The following is a 20,798-nucleotide window of genomic DNA, read 5'->3' on the forward strand; positions in this document are numbered from 1 at the left end:
TTTAAAAGAGGGTGACTCTGCAAGAGGTTGACCAAAAGCAGGTGACTGTATACAAGCTAATAATGTTCTTTGCAACTTCTGATTAGATAAAGGAGCCTTTGGGCTCTAATAAAGAATTATTGAAAATGCTTTGATTTTTCTTTCAACATTCTTATTGCTCCATGAGAGGAAATTCCCAAAGTAAACAAACATCAGCATAACAAAGCTACATTTCACATCAGCATCCAACCAGCTACCCTAAAAATGAGAACAAGTTAACCTGAGGTGCTGATCTTCCTTTGGGTGTTATTAGGCAGAGACAGATTTAACGCATAATCAACAAAAATGAAAACAAACAAAAAACCAGAACACCGTGACAAAAGGAATGAAAGAAAATGGCTTCCTATCGCAGAACAATGATTTGAACTTATTATCAGTAAAACATAGGTATATATTATAGTTCAATATGAATTGCATTTTTATGCATTTGCAAACACGTACATTTAGAATAAGACAAACAGGAATACCAGATGAAATTCAACAAGATCTTCCAAAATTACTTCTTTCTTCTCTTGCCTTAATACTAGAGATTAATTTATCTGTAAGTGATCTTATAAGCATCATTCTTTAAACTAGCAAATTGTAATTAACTTCATGCCCACAAATATTCCCATGAAAGTAAAAAAGTCATATTTTGCACATTGTGCCTCAGTTTCCCAAGTCTGTATTTTCTCTTTTTAACCCCTTTTTACCCCGTTTTTTCTAAAACTTCACCAGTTTGTTGCCATGTGTTACACAGAAGAAGTATTTTTAATTTGGAGATATCTTCACAGGTTTATCTTGTATGTGCATGCATAAACACAAACGTGGGAAAAGTTATCTCACATTTTCTCAAGATAAGTTTTTTTGGTTTTCCAACTGGCACTGAAGAGAGAAACATAGGGAGAAAAAAAAAGAAAAAAAAAGTCACTGGCAGACAATCTGGTAGATCTATGCCAAACATGGGCTTAAGCAGGATGAACTCCATGTGCTTCTCACCTTCTGACAATATTTATACATAATTTTTTCAGAAGAATTATTTTTGCCCTTGCTGCTCCATGTAAAATTCACATTTGTTCATGTGTTTGAACATACCAGTGCAATCAAGAAAGTGTTTGAAAAATTCTGAGTAGGATTACTATGCTGCATTGATACTTCTTCATATTAGACCGTGCCAATGTTATGGAACACTGAATATATTTACTGTGACAAGTGATCCAGTCACAAAGCTAAATCTCTAGGGAATGATGATTTTGCCCATCTGTCCAGGACCAGAAACTAGACTGTACACTTATGCCACAGTAATTTCATTTTCCATGTGTTAGCCTGGGCATGCTAAAGCTGAATATCTATCACATGCCACAGAGAAAAAAAAAAAAAAAAAGTGTACTGTTTGAAGAATCTCAAAGTTATAGATAAGGAAAACATATGTAACATAGCTGCAATCATGACACACAACTGTTTTTAGAATGTATTGCCAAAGTTGTTCAGCATACTGTATACTGTAAGTGAAGAGACTCAACAAGTACTGTACATCTAGTACATTTCAGTGTAAATGTATTTTTTTTTTACTGTTCTGAACATAAAAAAATAGAAGTAGCTTTTTACTGCAATTAATACTTACAGATTTGAAATATATTTCAGCTAGAACTCGGCTCAATCCATACTTCTTGAAAACAATTCTGTTTAAAATTATTCTATATTTCCAATTAGAAAATCTGAGGTAATGTCAATCTTTTCCATTCTGTTTAACCAGTGAGCTACAATCAAGTCCAGTTGGGAAACCATCGGGAAGTTAAAACTGTTCTCCTACAACCCATTTTTGGTCTGAACCCCATTTTTAAATAAATTATTAAAATATGTAAGATACTACAAGCTAGGTTAAAACCTGACAGGATAATTTGCATGGCAGGAGAATATTCTTCAGATAAGAAATAAAAAAAGATTCACAGCAAGCTACAGTAACTCAGTTGTATGCTTTGTACTTAACTCACATAACCTTAGAATCACACAGATATGTTAATATTCAAATAATGGGGCAGGCAAAATACCTGAGGCCTTAAATATTCTGCAGTGTTTCTGAGGTCTCACCAGGGACATATACTCATGGTATCAGGGTTATGAACGTACTGTTAATAGAACAAAACAGGATTATCTTGCTCATTCTCTTCCCATCAGACAAACACACTCACAGGCATAGATGTAATCCTTGCAAAATTGTCTAGTTCCAGTATCAGCTAATTTAGCTTTCCCTAAATCTCAAACATTACCTAGTATCAAAGCAACCAATAGATTAATCTAACACTGTTGTGTTCATCTCTACACTCCTAAAATAAGTTTTCATATTACTGAAGCAGAAAAAAACCACGAGTGTTATTTCCCCAAATTCAGGTCCATTAGTACTTTATTGTAAAGATAAATACTGAATCCTCTAACAATCCAAATGTGCTTCAAGCAATTTCAATTCTGAAGAAGGTCTTAATAATATATGTAGTAGCATTTTACCTTTAGTAGCAATAATATTGATCTCACACCATTAAGGTTTGCATCATTTTTAAAACCCATTACCTTCCTGCATATTAGCTCTCACTAGCAGAAGGGACATTGCTTTCTCCGTTAACTTCTGGCAGACATCAACACAAAAGTAACTACCTGCTACAGTGTCTGCCAGACTGCGTGATAACGTCAATCTACGGAGAAAACAGCTTTCTCACACAGAACAAGATGATTACAAATTCAAATTCAAAAATTGTAAGAGAAAGTATTTTAAGACTCATTAATATTTTGAATACAGAAATTCATTTAGTAACTTATAGTTACTGATGTGTGTTACTACTGCTATATGTTACTGCTATAGTTACTGCTTCTAATACTTTATAAAAGAACTCAGGCTGAATGACACCAGAATGCATTTACAACGTTGAGAGATGCTCAACGTGTACAGCAGGTCATCGCAGGCACTACTGAATCATAAAAGAAAGAACTGTCAAGTTTCAGATAAGGCTGGCACTTGATGATGATAAATTATTTACTACGTGCTCTTGTTGAACCATTAGGGAAATCCTTTCTTCCTCCTTCACCATCCATTCAACTCAGGAGAACGCTACCTGCTTATTTTAAAACATCTAGCAAAAGAAAGTACATTTTCAGAACAGCAAACAATAATAGATGTCAATATGAGGATACCAGCTAGGGAAACTCCTGTGTTACAACTGAAAGTGCTGGTATTTTCACCAGTAACATCAAGATTGTTCAGAATACTATATACTGTGAAAGGTTATAATTAGGTGAGCAAGGGGAATGGCTCAGAGTATTGAGAATGCGTGTGTATTAAAAATAAAATTAGCAGCATGGCGGAACCTCTTGTATACATATTTTCACTCTGAATTCCTAGAATTTCCAAGGAATACCTGAAGATAAGCAGATTTACCTCAGCTTCCAGTCTGAAAGACAAAAATCAGAAGAGACAGGCTGGAAATCATTTGGGAATAGCCAGCATTGCTTTCTCATACCACAGAATTCAGTTCTGTCTTCCTATTCTTGAAGAACAGTCTTGTTCTACTCCTCGTGCTTGCTACTGAAGTCTGGGTATTAACCTAAACATTTCAACCCCCTCAAGAAGTTCAGCTCCACTTGTGTCTGCCTGTCTACTCACATCCCTTTGTCTGGGTATTCAGCTGATACCCAAATAATTCAACTGTGAAATAACAGATGTTGTAAATCTAGAAACTCTTCTAGAAGTACATATGGACGCTGGAGGATTTGGAACACACTCTATGTAAGTCCCTGATCAAATATATTAACAGAGTGAATTATCTATTTGCCTTCAAAGGCAAAAAAAAGAATTCTAAATATGCTTCAAATTTCCCTCACTATATTAAAACTAACAGTCCAGTTCAACATCATGCCTCAGAATTGCAGCAGTAAACTTTTAAGCTATTCTGGAATATTATATACACTCTAACCCACTAAAAACAAACTACCGAAATATACTGAAAGCAAACAGGAACATAGCATTCAGTATCCATTAGTGCATTAATACTACATGAACCCATTTCATTGTTTCCACCTACTAATATAATTAGTGATAATAGGGTGCTGGAAAAAATCAATAATTTTTAAATGTCAAGAGAAAAAAAAAAGAGCAATATCCACAATCTTTCACAATAATCAAATTTTAAAACAGATCGGTGATTCCCTACATTCTGCATATAGATTTCTAGCATTCATATCAGACCAGGAGGCATACAGTTTTACCTAACAAATTCCCAAGTTAAAGCAACTTAATAAAAAACAAAATAAAGCAGACAAATAAATAAAAATAAAAAAACATAAACAAAAAATGGAGACAACTTCACCTGGGGCACATTTGTTATTCCACTGAAGTCACTGAGCTTATGGAGACATATGCCAATGTAAGCTTTGTCTCTGAAGAGGCATATAAAATCAGTGTTTCCGCAGATCTTATGTAAATGTCGCAAAAGGTAAAACCAAATCAATTATTAAGTTTCCTTTATTGGGCACCTAGCTGACAAAGCTGGTCACACCAATGGCATTTATTAGTTGTCTCCTGTTGTAGAGAAAAAAAAAAAAATCCTTCTAACCCTCAGGAAGGAACTCTGGGCTTTAACCCTGGCATTAAAACATTCATAGTAAAACACTAACTAACTTCAGCCAAACACAGCTTTCAGTTCCAAATTTAATCTGCATACGCACTAAAGGGACATGGTCAAGTGGAAAAAAATGAAAGATTAGATGCGTAATTTGAGGCAACATAAAACAACCTTCAACTAGTTGTATAATTTGCTTCAAAACTTCACTGATGTTTTAGTGTTAGTCATAGTGATAATTTATATTTTGAAAGTGTGGGCTAATATACATTTAAAATTAATTAATTTAAAATTAAAGGTCTACTCCTACTATTCTCTCACGACCACCCCCTCCACCACCACCACCCCCATTATCTTCCTTCCTCTTCCTCCCAAGTGCAGGCAGTTGTTTCAATGATGTAGTAGAAAAATACAATGAACCCACTCTTAAAAACCTCATCACTCCCAGAAAACTTGAGACTCTACTGCAGTGATGTACAATACAACCTTTTAAAACTGTACAAATTTGAGGCTGGCTATGAACAACCACACAGATGGAATATCTTCACAGCAAATTTAATCTTAGCCTGTAACACGCCGAGTGTCCTGCTGCAGGAGCAGAACAGGCAGTTGAAAATGCCTGGGAGACACAATCTGTCCATGCTTTCTTTGCAACCTAAATCCCAGAAGGATCATTTCAGCAACTCAGGCTACACAATTTTGTTTACTGAATCAAACTTCAAACTTCATAAACTGTGCTGCTCAACTCCATATTCCCAGAAAGCTTGCTTGTTTGAAATGCTAGAATTCATTACATGGGTACTTTTCACCCTAACATCCACTAATATTTTGGCAGTACCATGTAACACAATAACTTTTTATCCTAACTAGACAGTTCTAGAAAACAAAGTGTTTGGCTACCCTACTAATAACACCCCTGCCTTATTCTGTCCTGCTGAAGGTATAGCATATGACTTCTGGAAAAGTTTTTCCAGTCCAGTGGATCAATCCATACTGCAGCATATGTCTAAAGGATACAAGTTATTCAGAAATAATAATTAATAATAATAATAATAAAGTAAGAACTTATTTTTGAAATTCAGTAGTAAATAAGTTCCTTATTAAAATAACAGAAAACGTTTTGATGCAAGAAGCTCCTCGTTTTCACCCATGATTTGCATAGGAAAAAATACCCTTTATTTCTTGTGCATACTCTAAGTAGAGGGATAATCCTCAGAGAGACAGAATATTCTTTGAGAAGAGCAGGAGTTACAGAAGCTCAGGCCTAACAGAAAACCTGGTCCAAAGTCTTCTGCTGATAAATGCTTCCATGGGCTTCACTGACTGTTGCATCATGTCAGCCCAGAATTAATAGCAACTTCAATGGGAAAGACTTCTGTTACCAGACATGCTTAAGTATAAAAATAAAAGCTCACTTGCATCAAAAGGGATTACTTGCTTCCACTTCCTCAGAGGTCAAAAGAAATTTTCAGCTCTAAAAATGAGGTATTCTGATTATCTATTTCATTAAATGTATAGGGTGTTTTTTTGTTTGCTTGTTTGTTTTTGTTTGTTTGCTTTTAATAGTTTGTTGTCACTATTTTATTTTATTTATTTAAATAATTAACATACCTAACGCTTGATATCATTTTCAGCATCTGATTTTCATGGGAAGATGTTTGTGTTTTGAATTTCTGATTTGGTGTTGTGTAAGAGGCAGACTTTGATAAGTTTTTAATTAAACTGATAATATCACTTTAAAAGCCAAAACACCTAGAGTATAAAGGACACAAGTAATAACAGACTTTATAAGGCTTAGCAGCTTTATAAAGCTTGCTGGCTTGCTTTGTGAAAGAAACTGCTTTTGTGAAAATGTGTATTCTCTATCTGATTGCTTCTGAAGAACATTTAAAGAAGGTAAGTCATCTCTGGCTTTAAGAAGTATTGTGTATTAAGGTTCCAATCATACAGTTCTCATCTGTATTTCAAAATGGGAGGGCTGTAAACCTTTCCTATTGAATTAAAGAGTTTTGCATTTCATGTTCTCTCCTCCTCTCAGAAATTGAGCTTTGCCCGTGTGTTAGATTCCACGCTATAAAATGACATTTCTATTTATTTACATTATACTTTCAGTTTAACTACCACAATTATTTTGAAAATATTGCTAACTTTGTAAGAGAGACATCTTTTAAACAGGTGGGTTTCAGTCTGGCTCAAACACTGAAATTAGGGAGTACATCACCATTTATAAAACATTTAACATACAACTAAGGAAGGATGCAAGCACTCAGGTTTCAAAGACACAAGGAGCCTGTCACTAGACATAAAGTATCTCCAATGGAAGATGGACATTCTGAGCTTTTGAATACATCTGGACTTTTGAAAAGTTCTGGCCAAACAGCCAAATAACTGCACAGTTAAAATGGTACAAAAGGTATTTCCCATAAATACAGCTCTGGCAAGTCTACCTACGTCTACCTACGTGGAGCTTTACTAAGCTGAACAATGGAACTGTTTCCTATATGGGAACAGGTATCAACTTTAATTAGTATTATCACAGAATCAAGGTTTCAACTGCCAGAATATGGATTTTTAAGAATTCCATCAAATTCTCTTCACTGAAAAATAATACAGAAAACCTTGTCACAGACAAGCAGATCCATCAAAAGCCACGCTGCTGGACATTTTGCTCAGCCTCCATGTCTTTACCTGACAGACTGAAAATGCCGTTCTCAAGTAGATTAGAAGTTAGGCTACTAATTAAACTGACGAGATGCTTCTGAAGCCAAATGCTAGACAGCAGTAGTGGAAAGTAGAGGATTTAGGTCAAAGTAAGGCTGTTTGAATTGAAGTCAGCTGTTCTTTACTACAGTCTCAGAAATCTGCATGGCATATTCTTATCACAGAAAGTCCACTGATATCAGCATCAATCAATGAAGGGAAGAAGCACTCCATTTTTAAAAGTGAGCCACAGAACAGAAAAAAAGAAACACTAGAATTCTGTTCTTGTTTGAATGAAATATTCAAGCAAGTCTTCTAAATATTCTCTTAACCATTAAACACTCCTGAAGCATGAATTTTACCTCAGTACTGTACATTCAACACAACGAAAATCTGACGTATGTGGAAGGGTGAGACCATACCATCTTACATCACTAGAAACCAGACCCCTGATTTTGGCACTTTTCCTCGGATCCCTATGTTTTTGACAGATTTCCACTACCCTTGTATTTCAGAGGAAGTACTCTATGACTAAACAACTGAGTGCTCAATTTTTTAAGTAACTGTAAGGAAAAAGTAATTTATTTTCAAGTACTGTCATTTCTGAAGGTGTGCTAAATTGATAGATTAGGCAAACAAACTATGAGCAAGACCTGCTTCTAAAGGCACTTCACCAAATAGGTCTATATTTTCAAAAAACATAAACATATTTGTTCTGACCTCAAATAGGAAAACTAGTCTGATACTTCATCAGTAACAAAAATTCAAGGTGATTACAGATGTTAAACAACTTCTCATAATCTGATTCAAGGCATATTATTTTAGGTTTAGTTATGCTGATTTTCGTCCTGTGAATTTTCATACGTGACTATCAACTGGAAGAGTTTGAAATATGCACCTGCACACATTTTTTTCTTGCTCCACCTGAAAAAAAAAATCAAACTTTTTTGCTTCTTTTGATAAAAAAAAATAAAAATGCAGCCCATAAAAACTCTTGAGTAAAGTCCCTTGCTGTGTGTTTGAGTATCAGCTTTACCATAGAACAAGGATCTCATTTAACTTCATCCTGGATATGAAAAATTTTCTATAAAGCCAAGGCAAATTCAGCAATAGTTCTGCACTTGCATTTAGCTTTGAAACCTGCTATTTCTATTTCAGACTTCAACAAGGGCTTATGTGCTTTAAAACTCATCTAGCCTTTCTGACTCTAACACCTGGTGCAATAAAAGTTATTACAAGCCTTGGTCTTGTCTATTTCCTTCGACCATCACACCAATACCAAAGTTCCATCCTATAAACCTATATAGGCCTTCAAAATTTTATTTTAATATGTTCATTCACCAAAAGAACTGACTTTAAATTTCACTCATAAGACCCCTACCAGGAAGTGGAATGTAAATTGCATTGTAATCTACTTTATCCAGTGTAAAATAGGGAAATTTCCTCTGTAATATTGTTGAGATTTGTAATAACTTGACTATCTTTCTCATTATCCAACTTGAATAGCAGAGGAAATAATAGCTTGATGTGTATTTTACCAGGGCTTTTTTATACTTTGTTTCCCTCAACTTTATTTAAAGGGATTCAGACTGCAATCATCAGCTTTATTCTCTTATCAGAGGAGTGATAACATCTAATATCAGTAATTGCTAACCACTGAGATAATTTACTTCTGTATTTGATGTTACCAGATTTTGAAGTTGAGTAATCACAGAATCACAGAATTTCTAGGTTGGAAGAGACCTCAAGATCATCGAGTCCAACCTCTGACCTAACGCTAACAGTCCCCACTAAACCATATCCCTAAGCTCTACATCTAAACGTCTTTTGAAGACTTCCAGGGATGGTGACTCCACCACTTCCCTGGGCAGCCTGTTCCAATGCCTAACAACCTTTTCAGTAAAGAAGTTCTTCCTAACATCTAACCTAAAACTCCCCTGGCACAACTTAAGCCCATTCCCCCTCGTCCTGTCACCAGGCACGTGGGAGAACAGACCAACCCCCACCTCGCTACAGCCTCCCTTGAGGTACCTATAGAGAGCGATAAGGTCGCCCCTGAGCCTCCTCTTCTCCAGGCTGAACTAAGCCCAGCTCCCTCAGCCGCTCCTCATAGGACTTGTTCTCCAGGCCCCTCATTGAGTAACAACAGGATGGGTAGGACTTTTATTTGTTGATTGCTGAATATATGTCTATTTACAGTATTCCATGTGTATTCTTTTGAAAAGTGTGAGTTAGCCACAAATACAATGCCTCCCTTATTTGTTGTACCTAGCATCTGTACTATGGATATAAGCAGACATGCCTTGTTTTTGTTTTGTTTTATTCCCAAGAAAGCATCTTTAGAAATTGGTAGCACTACTTTTGATGGAAAAAAATTAAAATAGCTAGATGCTATTGTAATAATTATGTTCTATCACACACAGTATTAAAACATCTGGACAGAATGTCCTGGATTGAATACATTTGGGCAGCAGTTTATATCCTGTTCATACGTGAAACAAACATGAAATAATTGTTTCTCCTACTTGGAGAGGTCCCTATTTAATTTTTTCACATGGTAGCACTGTACCTAACACAAAGAAACCAAGGCTTAAATTATCAGAGATGAACTAATCACCACAGCAGCTTCCGCTCTGAACAAAAAACAAAACAGAACAAAACAAATGATTATACTTCAGCAAGTGACAGGCCTGAAACACAACCCTAAATCTGCCAAAACTTTTAATATGCACTCACCTTTTTTTTTTTTTTTTTTTTTTGTAAAAAAGTTCTATGACGAGAAAGTCAGAGAGAGGCTACAGAAGGCAACCCTCCAAACGAGTACTGGAAACCAAACATGCTTCAAAAGGCTGGCATGGTAATTTAGCTGTTGGACTCCCATTAACTTTGTGCAAGCATACAAGAAAAATTCTGCATGCTGCTTTCAAAATGTAAGAGTATGTGTACCCATATTTACAACAGGGCTACGAGTGTTTTAGATGTCAAGGTTTTTTTTTTTTTCCTCCATTCTTTTATGCGTTCTTGGAGCCTAAGGAAACAATTGAAATGGTATTGAAAAAAATGCTACAAAATGTATTCAGAATTCAAACTCTCTCTCTGCTACATATAATAAATAACTGTGGAAGCTTTAAGTTGCTCGTTTTATGTTTTTTTTCCTGTTTTCAGTAACAAGCTGGATCCAAATCACAGAGGATGACTGAATGGAGATTCTGAAAGGACTGTTATGAGATATCCAGCCAAACTCTCCCAGCACTGGAGGTGTGAATTGTTTGGATAAACACAAAGAACTCATGTTAGAATTTAAAGTTTCAAATACATAAAAACACAAGTTGTCTGGCAGTGTTCTGCAGAGCAACACAAGGATATGAAGGCCCTCAAATTTAAAACATTTTAAAATAAAAATTAAACCCTACATCCAAGATTATCATAATTCTGATATCATCAGAAGTACTACTTACTCCATTGTTTTTTTACCAGCAAGTACTGGATTTACATTTTCTACTCTCCCAAGATGCTTGCTAGAATTGAGATTTTCATACACTGTTTTCAAAAATGAGCAGGTTATTTTCTAGTGCTTGCTTAAAAATTCCTAAAGAAGCAGATTAAGGAAACATGCAAAGCATGACAGTGAAGATTTTTTTTTTATTGTATTTTTTTTTTTTTTTAAATCCTAGAAAGCACTGACAATCAATTCAATCAATTTTTTGCCCTTCAAGAAAAAGACAAGTGCCTTGACTTCATCAGTGAAGCTCCAGAGCCTACCTACCAAATAGGATCTCTTCACCACTGCCTTAGGGAGACACTAAGCAGGCATGTATTTATGTGAAGACCATGTAGTCTTTCTATCCACTGTAAGTGGCTTCTCTTATCTACCTTATCTTCTGTGCCATTTGTCAGCTCACCAGAAAAATCCTAGATGAGACTACATCTAGATTAAATTGCCCAATGATCACTTCATTTGATTACACAATTGCAGTGACATGGGTTAGCACTTTTTTATGACAATCTCATTTTGTAAACACAAACCTTATACAGATAGTAGACACTCAATAAATCAATCATTTCTCATACATCAGACCTGAAGGATGGTTGTAATTGAAAAAAAAAGATCTGAATAAAAATAATGGGGAAAAACAAACCTCAAAGTTAAACAGAATAGCTCCTCCATTCCAACCTCCCCACACACCCCAATCCAGTGATTCCTTTGCAGAAAGCTCTCTAATCATTATGCTGAAATTTAATCATCTCTAAGAACAGACTTGTCAGAAATCTATTGAACAAAGTTGAAAGCAAAAACCTGCCTCCGTAATCCAAGTTGCATTAGGTCTGTGCTGAGTCCCAAAGGGGATAATTAGGTTTGGAAGTCTAATAATCCACTGTAATAGAACAGCCTTTGTTCTCACCAAGTAGAACTTGTTTCAGTTCATCATCTGAGAAACAGGAATATCTGATGTCAATAATCAATTGACCTACAGAAAACATTTTGCAATTCAGGAACTTCAGAGTTTTTGGAAACAAATAGCTCTCCCTCCCTCCCCTTGTACCCAATACAGGTATTTGTGAAGAATACTTAAGATTGGCTCACCCTACACTAATAACTGAAGTCTCTAAATACTCCTTGAACAACAGATCTGAAAGTATCAGCTGCCTGTGGCATTCCTTCACAGCATCAATGGGGACAAGAATTTTAAGAAGTTAGCATGTGGACTTTTTTTTTTTTTTTTTTAAATCTTTACATTACTCAAGTCTTTACAGTCATGATTGCTTTTCCCTAAATGAATCAAATTCTTTTCTACTGAATCTGACCCAAAAAAATCCAAAGGAAAAAAAAAGACAAACAACAAAACACTGAATTGGAATTAACTGTCGCTCAAAGGCATTTTATTTAAAGGTTTCTCTGTTCTTTAAGCAAGGTCTTCACTGCTGTAAGAAAGATAACATGTATTGATTTTATGGGAATTGTTTGAAAGCAATACATTCTTTAACGTACAATTTTCTACACCTTTTTACAAATAAGTATACATACATCCACCTAAATAGTTTCTCTCATGAATTGAAAATTTAAACTCGAATAAGAGGAACGTTTGGAATTCATTATCTCCTAAATTTCTGCTCTTCTGCTACAGCAATGGATTTTTTTCTAAATCCTAAAAAGAAGATATACCGTACTCAGTGTGCAGAAGACACTCAATAAAGAGCAGGAAAGCAATGACCTGAAGTTCCAGGAGGTTTTTCCCTTTTGAATTTTTAATATTATCTTTTTTTCCACAACACATCCATTTCATCACAACTACTATTCATCAATGAAATACATCACACTACCAAGAGTCACTAATAGGTATTTTAAAGTAGCTCAAGTTTCACATTGTAAAAGAAACTTTTTTGGATAATATTGTGGCAACAGACATTACTATAGAAAATACAGAATATAGAAAACATCCCATTTTAAATTTTAGACACCACAGAATTAGTGTTTTGTTTGTTTTTAAATTTACAGTACTACAGAAATCAGCTCCCTTCCTATTGATAACAAAAAACATCACTGAGACAAATCTGTCTCCACATTGGAAGTCTCTGCATTCTAGAGCTTCTTTCCCGAGAAGTGTTATCTTTAATCAAAGCAGTATTTCTTGTAACATGGGGTATAATCCACAAAAAAAAAAAAGAAAACTAGACCTCACAAAAAAGAAAACTAGAGCTTAATCTAAAAAGGATCACGAGTTAAAGTGAATTTGGAAAAATAATCTAGTTCATCTGTAAAGAGATCACCTGCAAATCCTAGATCTGATGCTGAAAACAGCATAGTTTAAGACAACTGGCTCAAGTGGTTTTTGTTTTGTTTTGTTTTTATGACATTACCTTTCTCAATTGGATGTGATTTTTCTTGAATCACCATTCTTCATTTTCATAGCAAATTCAGAAAAGCTTTGTATATTGACAAGTAGAAAACATTTTCATTGAGTAGAAAGGTAAACTGAGAAAGACTTTTAGTGCCTATTATTAGTGATTATAGGAGTCATTACATGCTTTTTCACTAAGATGTCTTTTCCAAGTTTATACTACTTTAGACCATTAATACTACTGAAAGCTGATTGTGGTAAATAACTACTACTATGCACTATCACACCAAACCCAAAGTAACCCACAAAAAATGTTTAGAAATTCCCTACTGCTTCTGAACTACTTGATATGCTCTGTAACTCCTCATTATTCCTCAGTCTAAGCACTGATTACATACCCTACTCTCAGCTACCACAAGTCTGACAGCACTGGCCAGTTCTTCAGCAAATGCACACAGAGTGTGCATTTTTATGTGCTTTATGTGCCAGAGTAGTTGCTTTCTAACCTAGTTCCCCTGAAGTGCTAGACTGCACATAGGTGAGAGTGAACCACAATAGGTGATTTGCGCCTTCCCTGCATTTTAGATAGAATACTTCTGGAGTGAGGTACGGTCTCGAGAGAATACACACAGAAAATCATTACTGACATGATATGTAAGCTATGATAATAATGATATGTGCAGTTGCTAAACCAGATTCTCTTGCCATAACGAATCCCCTCATCAGTGTCCTTCCATTTTTTCAAATCATGTCACTCAGAGTTACTCAGCAAAATTAAAGCAACCACATTCACAGCTGATACGCTAAGATTAGGTTGCTTGAGTGAACTCTGACTTGAATTCTGATAAAAGCAGCAACCCTGCAAGCAGGGAACCAAACCTGTGTTTCTCAGATTAGGATGTTTCCAAAACAATGTAATGGTAACCAATGTTTCTTGTTTGTTTGTTTTGTATTGGTTTGTTTTGTATTATAAATCAGCTTCAACATATGGATAGCTATCAACTATTCTTCCACTGACTTGCTCAATGACGAAGGCAGGCACAAAGTATAGAAACATGTACCTTGTGTTCAATATACCAAGCTTGTATGTGATACGTTTTTACATTGTTAGGAGTTTGAACTCTAGACTGTATATGTACAACACTGAATTTACAGTTCTAAGTACTCAGAAGTAAGTATTTGTCTCCTAACAAATATTAGGCTCCCATTTAAGGTAATTGTATCGGCACATCTACCTAACTCAGAAAAACCAAAAATACATCAAAAAATTTTTCCAAAAAATCCAATGATAAAAGCCACATCTTCAAATTCCAATACATTTGCTCAAGGGAAAGTCCATCATTACTACCTCAATAATCTACAAGGCTTATTATTACTCCGGCCAATGAAGACAAGAACACAAATTTTAAAAAAACAACCAAACAGTACTGGTAGATTTTTTTTTAAAGTACAATATTTCCTCCCTGACCTCTCTAAAATTTAAATGCCGCTTTCTCCCCATTTCACTGAACTCAAGCTCAAACTCAGACTTGTAGTCAGGACATACTAGAGAGCATTCACTATCAAAATAAGTAGCATTGTAAGAAAAATAATTATTTACAGATACTTCATGCTAGACCTTCATTTGGCTCTCAGGTAAAAATCAACTACTACACAAGTCATCTTCCACAGCTTACAGTTGTTTTTTGTTGTTGTTGTTGTTTTTTTTGTTTTTTTACCCCTATTCAACATTGATATCATTTGCTTCATCTTCAAAAGTTATATTTTAGAATATAATTAGATATAATTATACGTAATAATCAATTGAATCAATTAAGGTATCAGTACCTAAAAATAGCGAAGTATTTGTTTTCAAAAAATTACAGGGAGTACAGCATCACCTTTTAAGTCTAACATCTTACCACACATTGTAATATAACTTCATATTAAGCTAAAATGCACTTCCAGGCTGCTGTGAATTTTATTTTTTACATGATTATTTTCATCAGAAGAAAAAAAGATGTTGCTGGGTTTTGTTTTCTTCATAAATGCCTTTCTGACAAGAAGGTAAAATACCCAAATATCATGCCCACCTAAGTTATTAGTCTTCTCCTGTCACCAAGTCCACAATGATCGTAGAGTTTATGAACTCAAGGTAGCCTGGCTTAATTATAGCACAAGACTAGAACAGTTTTAAAGCAGTAGAATTGCATTAAAAAAATAAAATGTATTTCCCTGCCTACCGCATCGCTCCAGGCAGGTCCCCACTTCCCAGGTTGGTGTTGCTGATGCAGCCTCCTCAGCTGCAACAAGCAGTGCTCATCACCCCTGAGGCCATGGGAAGCTCCTCTCAAGCTGTCTTGGCCTGGCCAGCTCTGCTTCCACATAGGCAAGCTTCAGATGGACGTGGTCTACCACAGAGCAAAAGAAGAAGTAAATAACACACAGATATTTCTGTCACAAACTTTCACTTTTCTTGTAGCAGTGAAACAAACAGAACTGTTATTACAAAGTCTAACAAGAATTGCATTGGAAAGAACACAAAAGAAATGGGAAAGCAGAAACAAAAAGCAAGGAATAAGCATTTTTCCTTAGAAATCGGGAAAAAAAAAAGTATATATAAACTGTCCCATTATTTCTCCAAAACATTAAATTTTCATCCAGTTCCAACATTTTAGATTACTCAAGTGCTAAGGCTTTGTAGCACACCGCTTGCCCTCCTTCTCAGATTCATAGAAATCATCAACATTACTGAACATCTGAAGTATTAAATCCTCCAACATCTGTGATCTCATCCCAGCCACTCCCTTTCTGATTGAAGGAGAGGAAGCAATTAAACAAAATCCAATGTGTTTTCTTTCTTTCTTTCTAGGTGTACACATTCTACCTCATCTGTTGCTACCAGTTTATTCCTTCCCTTCAAAAACAACACAGTACAGCATGTAAGAGGTCACTCTTTACAACAATCAGAACCTAAGCAGATGCCATTTGCATTTTTCCATAGCACAAGGGTGAACTATGTCTTTACATTCAAACTTCGTGGAAAATGTGGTAAGGATGATTAAATTTAAACTTCTGAGGCCAACCTGAGGACCGCTTACTAGTAAAACTGCAAGCTTAGAGCAGCTTTCTTAGCCTGAGGATACTGCTGAAGTGCATGCACTGATGTAGAGCAGGTTATTTCCAATTCACACTCGTAGTAATGATATAAACTATAACTAACGTTGTCAATTCCATCTACTGTTTTAAAGTTTAATGAAAATATAGTTTCACTTGAAAAGCATTAGGATGATGAATTCAACATTTCATGTTCTGGAGCCTACAACAGAAAGAACCTTTTTGCCTCTTGCATATAATACAGTTTTTAATCTATTTATTTTCTAATATGGAATATTTTTTAGAAGACAAACACCTGTGATGAAGTATTCTTTTCCTTCCCTACCATAAATGGTAGGGCTGAGCCACTATATAAATTTCCCATATTAAATATGAAGAAGGCATATACAGAGCAGTTAATATCTGGGACATGCATCTCTGGGAAAAAGGCAAGGTTTTATCAAAAGTGAGAGATGAACTCAAATTCACAACTGATTCTCTAAAAAGGGATAGGCCTCCGTTCCCAAACATAAAAAATAAATATTCTGGGAGTTACACAGCATTGAAATATTTAAGGCTGCTGAATTGAAATGAGAAAGATACTGCTTTAAAGCATTTCAACTTTTATAATCATTCTTCTTTTTATTATGTTTTAAAAAGGAAAAGCTACTTCAATGTTTTAATAAGCAGAAAATATATTTTAATAGAAAACAAAGAGTCTATGATTCAATAACTTTTTTTAAAAAAGAGGTTAAAGAGTAGCAAATTCTCTTTTTAAAGGGTAATAAAAAAGGAGTTGCCATGGATATGAAACAAAAATGTATTACTCCCTACCCCCTCGGTCAAAATGACTAGTATTTTAAACTATATTTGAAAATGTTTCAAAATGAAAAAAAAAAAAAAAAGAAAAAGTTAGTTGTGTATTAACAGTCTAATTTCTCTGTAAATTTTCATTAACAATAGGCAAAAATCCAAATCTCTTGGTCCCACCACTCAGTGAATACTTAAATTAAAATCCCCAATGAAGCTGATATGCTGCTTTAATGAACAGCCACAAGTCCTTTTCCTCCATTAGTGAATGATCTGAACTGCAAGATGGTCAGTTTTTGTCTGATCTCAACATTCCTCAAATTGCCTATGTTATCACTAAAATAAGAAGCAATCTGTTATACTTTAGAGGAGAGGAGGGAGCAGAACCAAGTAGAAAACAGGCTGCAGGGAGTTATCAAAACCTATTAGAATATTGAAGCTATTGATTTACTTTTTTGCTGTGACCCCTCAATCTACGGTTTTCTCTGTTTACTCTGCTTTAAATTAAATCGACAGCACAGCACAGAAAATGAGTCACTGAGAGTGGTAAAACTTTGACCTCATAAATATAATATGAGGACCACAGGCTACATGCTTGGTAGAAACAACTATGGACATTCTGGTACAGGAAGAATTATAATTACAGAATTATTTTCGGGACAGAGATCATCACAATGTGTAGAAGCTTGTTTAAATTACGGGAATTTATAAGAATCCGGGCAGGCCCTATGCATTCTGGTGGCTGAAAGTGCACAGCCCTGCCCACAAGAAGGGGAACAGAAGCTTCTGTAAGTCATTCAGACAGGGAGCCTGGCTCCATCCTGCACTGCACCCATGTGTGGATGCCAGCTCAACGGTGGTAGAGCTGAAGCTCAAGTACAGAGCCACTGTGCTACTGCATTGGGCTTCCCTGGGGCTGCTCCCACTGAGCCCTCTGTGCATGGCGTGGTTTTGTACATATCCATATGCTTTGCGTTATCTTGGAGATGATTAAAAAGTTTAAATATTCTTAAAGTTGGAAGGTCAAACAACAGTTAGAAAAACAAAGATTAAGGTTGCCCCATATAGCTCAGTTTAGGAAATCTATACGAATGGAAACAATAAGTGTCTCTTTTCAGATGTCTGCGTTAGGCTTCTCTTAGTCTGCTAAAACACAACGATCACTTCAAGAAAACATCTCTCACATGCACTCAATGGAGTCAAGGTGGACAGCCACGCAGCCACCTGGCTCTCAGGTCACCAGAACTTCGTGCTACAACTGCCACATCCTCCACTGGGGAGCTAGCAGTAACACCCTTCATTGTTGAAGTACCTTCTTTTGCAAACTTAGAGAATTAATAAACATTTCGCTTTTAGGAAGGGACCTGAAGAGAGTGGTTTCTTTTCAGTCTCACCACACCAGCTTTGGGGTGTGACTGGCAGCCATCTTGGCACAGAGAAGCCACCTGAGCTGTGTTGTGTGGTGACCAGCCTGACCCAGAGGGTGCCACTGAAGCCAGGGATAGAAGAATGGGGGCTTGTTTAATCACATTAACGATTTCTAAATAAAACAATCATTATTAAAGCCAGGAATGTAAGAATGGGGGCTTGCTTAGCCGCATTAAAATAGATGTTGGGTGTCTTTGCTTACTACTGTACAAATTAACCGAAACAAGGAGTGTCGAGGCCCCTCACAGAGGACATTTCCTGACAAAAATGGGGAACCTGTCTCATAAAATCAGCTGAGACCAACTTTGTGGTTTCGACAAGAACCAAGGAGCAGCTGAGTCAGCAACTGGTGATGAAGAAGAGTTATCAGCTTTCATCCACACAACCCCCCTGACGACCACCACCAGAAGGCACTGCGCAAGCGCAGACAGGAGGAGTTTATGGAACTGACTTGCAGCTAATTTTAATACAAAGCAGGGATAGGTTATGCATATGCATAGGCATATTGGTAAACTTCATGCATATGTAACTCTTTACTGCATAGAACCAAGGCAAGTTGCCATGTTGGGGCGCACATGCCTTTGGGAGCTATCCTGCCATGTGCCCGGCACTGAAAGAAACCATATACCTACTTTATAACTCATTTGCTTTGAGTTGTAGAGTTCTTCCAGAAATCACCACTGTTGTGCATCTGCTTTGATAAAGGGTTAACTGATAGCTGCAGCAGCAAAACATTGCTGCCCAAGGAACCTACAGCTGTTGGGACTGCAATTCCCACATTTTTTTTTTATTTCTTTTTTAAATACAAACTGCCTGGCAGCCATCTTCTCAGAGCACTGGTTACCCAAAGGAGTAAACCACTGTGAATTCCATGGTTATGAAGGGAAGAAAGGCAAAGAATTAACGACTGGGCGAAATGGCGGGCAAATGTAACATCAGCGTAACTATACCAGTGCTGGGATAGCAGCCACAGCAAAGGGCAAAACCTCTCAGGCACCAGAGTGCCAGTTTCCCGCCCAAACTAAAAGCTTCCAGAACATTCTGGATTGCTAGGCAAACTTTGATGCGGACGTGCCCGGGCAGGCACAGCGCCCTTTGTATTCAGCCAATCCCGCTCGGGCTGGGGGGCGCTTTTTTTTTCTGATTGGTGGATTCGCCCTTCTCCCTTCGTCCCTGGCTCTCCTCAGCAGTGGGTGTGGGGTGTTCCCGCCCTCACTGCCTGTGAGGGGAGAAGCTGCGGGGTTGCTGCCACACGGGGCCAGGGCTTCCCAGCTGCTCCTGTCCCGCTCATCAAAGCAAACCCCGAACGTGAGGTGGCGGATGGAAAAGGCTGTAGGTGTTTTGGGGAAGGAGGGAAATGCCCGGGCTCTAAGCCACCTGGCGCTAGTGATTTGCTGGCAAAGAGTGGAGTAGTCGCTGAGCCCTTTTCCTTCAGTGTCAGCCTGTCACCCCACAGCTTGTCATCCCACTGCTTGGGAAAGCTATGTTCCACAAGAGGAATGTGTGCATGCTGAACTCAGATGCCGTGGATCAGTTTGGCTTGTCCTCCTCTGGCTTCTCTCTGGTAGTTTGGCAGCAGATAATTTTTAACTTGGAAAAATTTGGAGGAATTTTAATATTCATACGATCTTGTCTTCTAGACAAGAAAGGTGAGAATGCCCGGTGGGTGTATAAGAAAGCTCGTGCTTCCAGACAAAAAGGTTGCCTTTTATCCCTGAGCAAAGGGAGAAGCAGAAGCTTGCTTCAGAAGCTGCCACAGACACCATGTGTCCTGTCTTGTCTCCTCCATCAGGGAAACATCCAAGCTGGAAACCTGTTAACGGCTGTAATTGAAATTTGCTACAGTCAAAACGAAATTGAAGTAGTTTCTAACACAGAACAATATCAGAAAACTTTAATGATAGGTGGCTGTCTATTTTTTTTCCCTGAAATTGATTTTATCCTGTAGAAATAGCTCAGAGCAATGACAAGTGACCAATTCCCTTGAAGACATAACTGTTACTTGAATCTGTGAGGAAAAAAAGTTGGTAGAAGGATAAATAGAGAAGTTGGAGGAAAATCAGCAGTAGTTAGGGTTAAAGTACGGATCATTTGAGAGGACTCTAACTGCTTGGCCTCTAAGTGAAGCTTAGAGGGATTTCCAGGGCATTGGTCTCAGTTTTATATTTGCTTATTAGAAGTAAGCTCAATAGACTGGAGAAAGAAGCAGTAGTTGGGCAGCTGCTCTGCTACTTCTACCCAAACAGCAGTTCTGCCAATGAAAGATAAGGTACAGCTGTGGGCGGAAACTCAGAATTCATAAAACTAGAGGCATTTC

This window comes from Netta rufina (genome assembly GCF_964035555.1).
Source record: "Netta rufina genome assembly, chromosome: 13".
In the NCBI taxonomy this organism is placed as follows: Eukaryota; Metazoa; Chordata; class Aves; order Anseriformes; family Anatidae; genus Netta; species Netta rufina.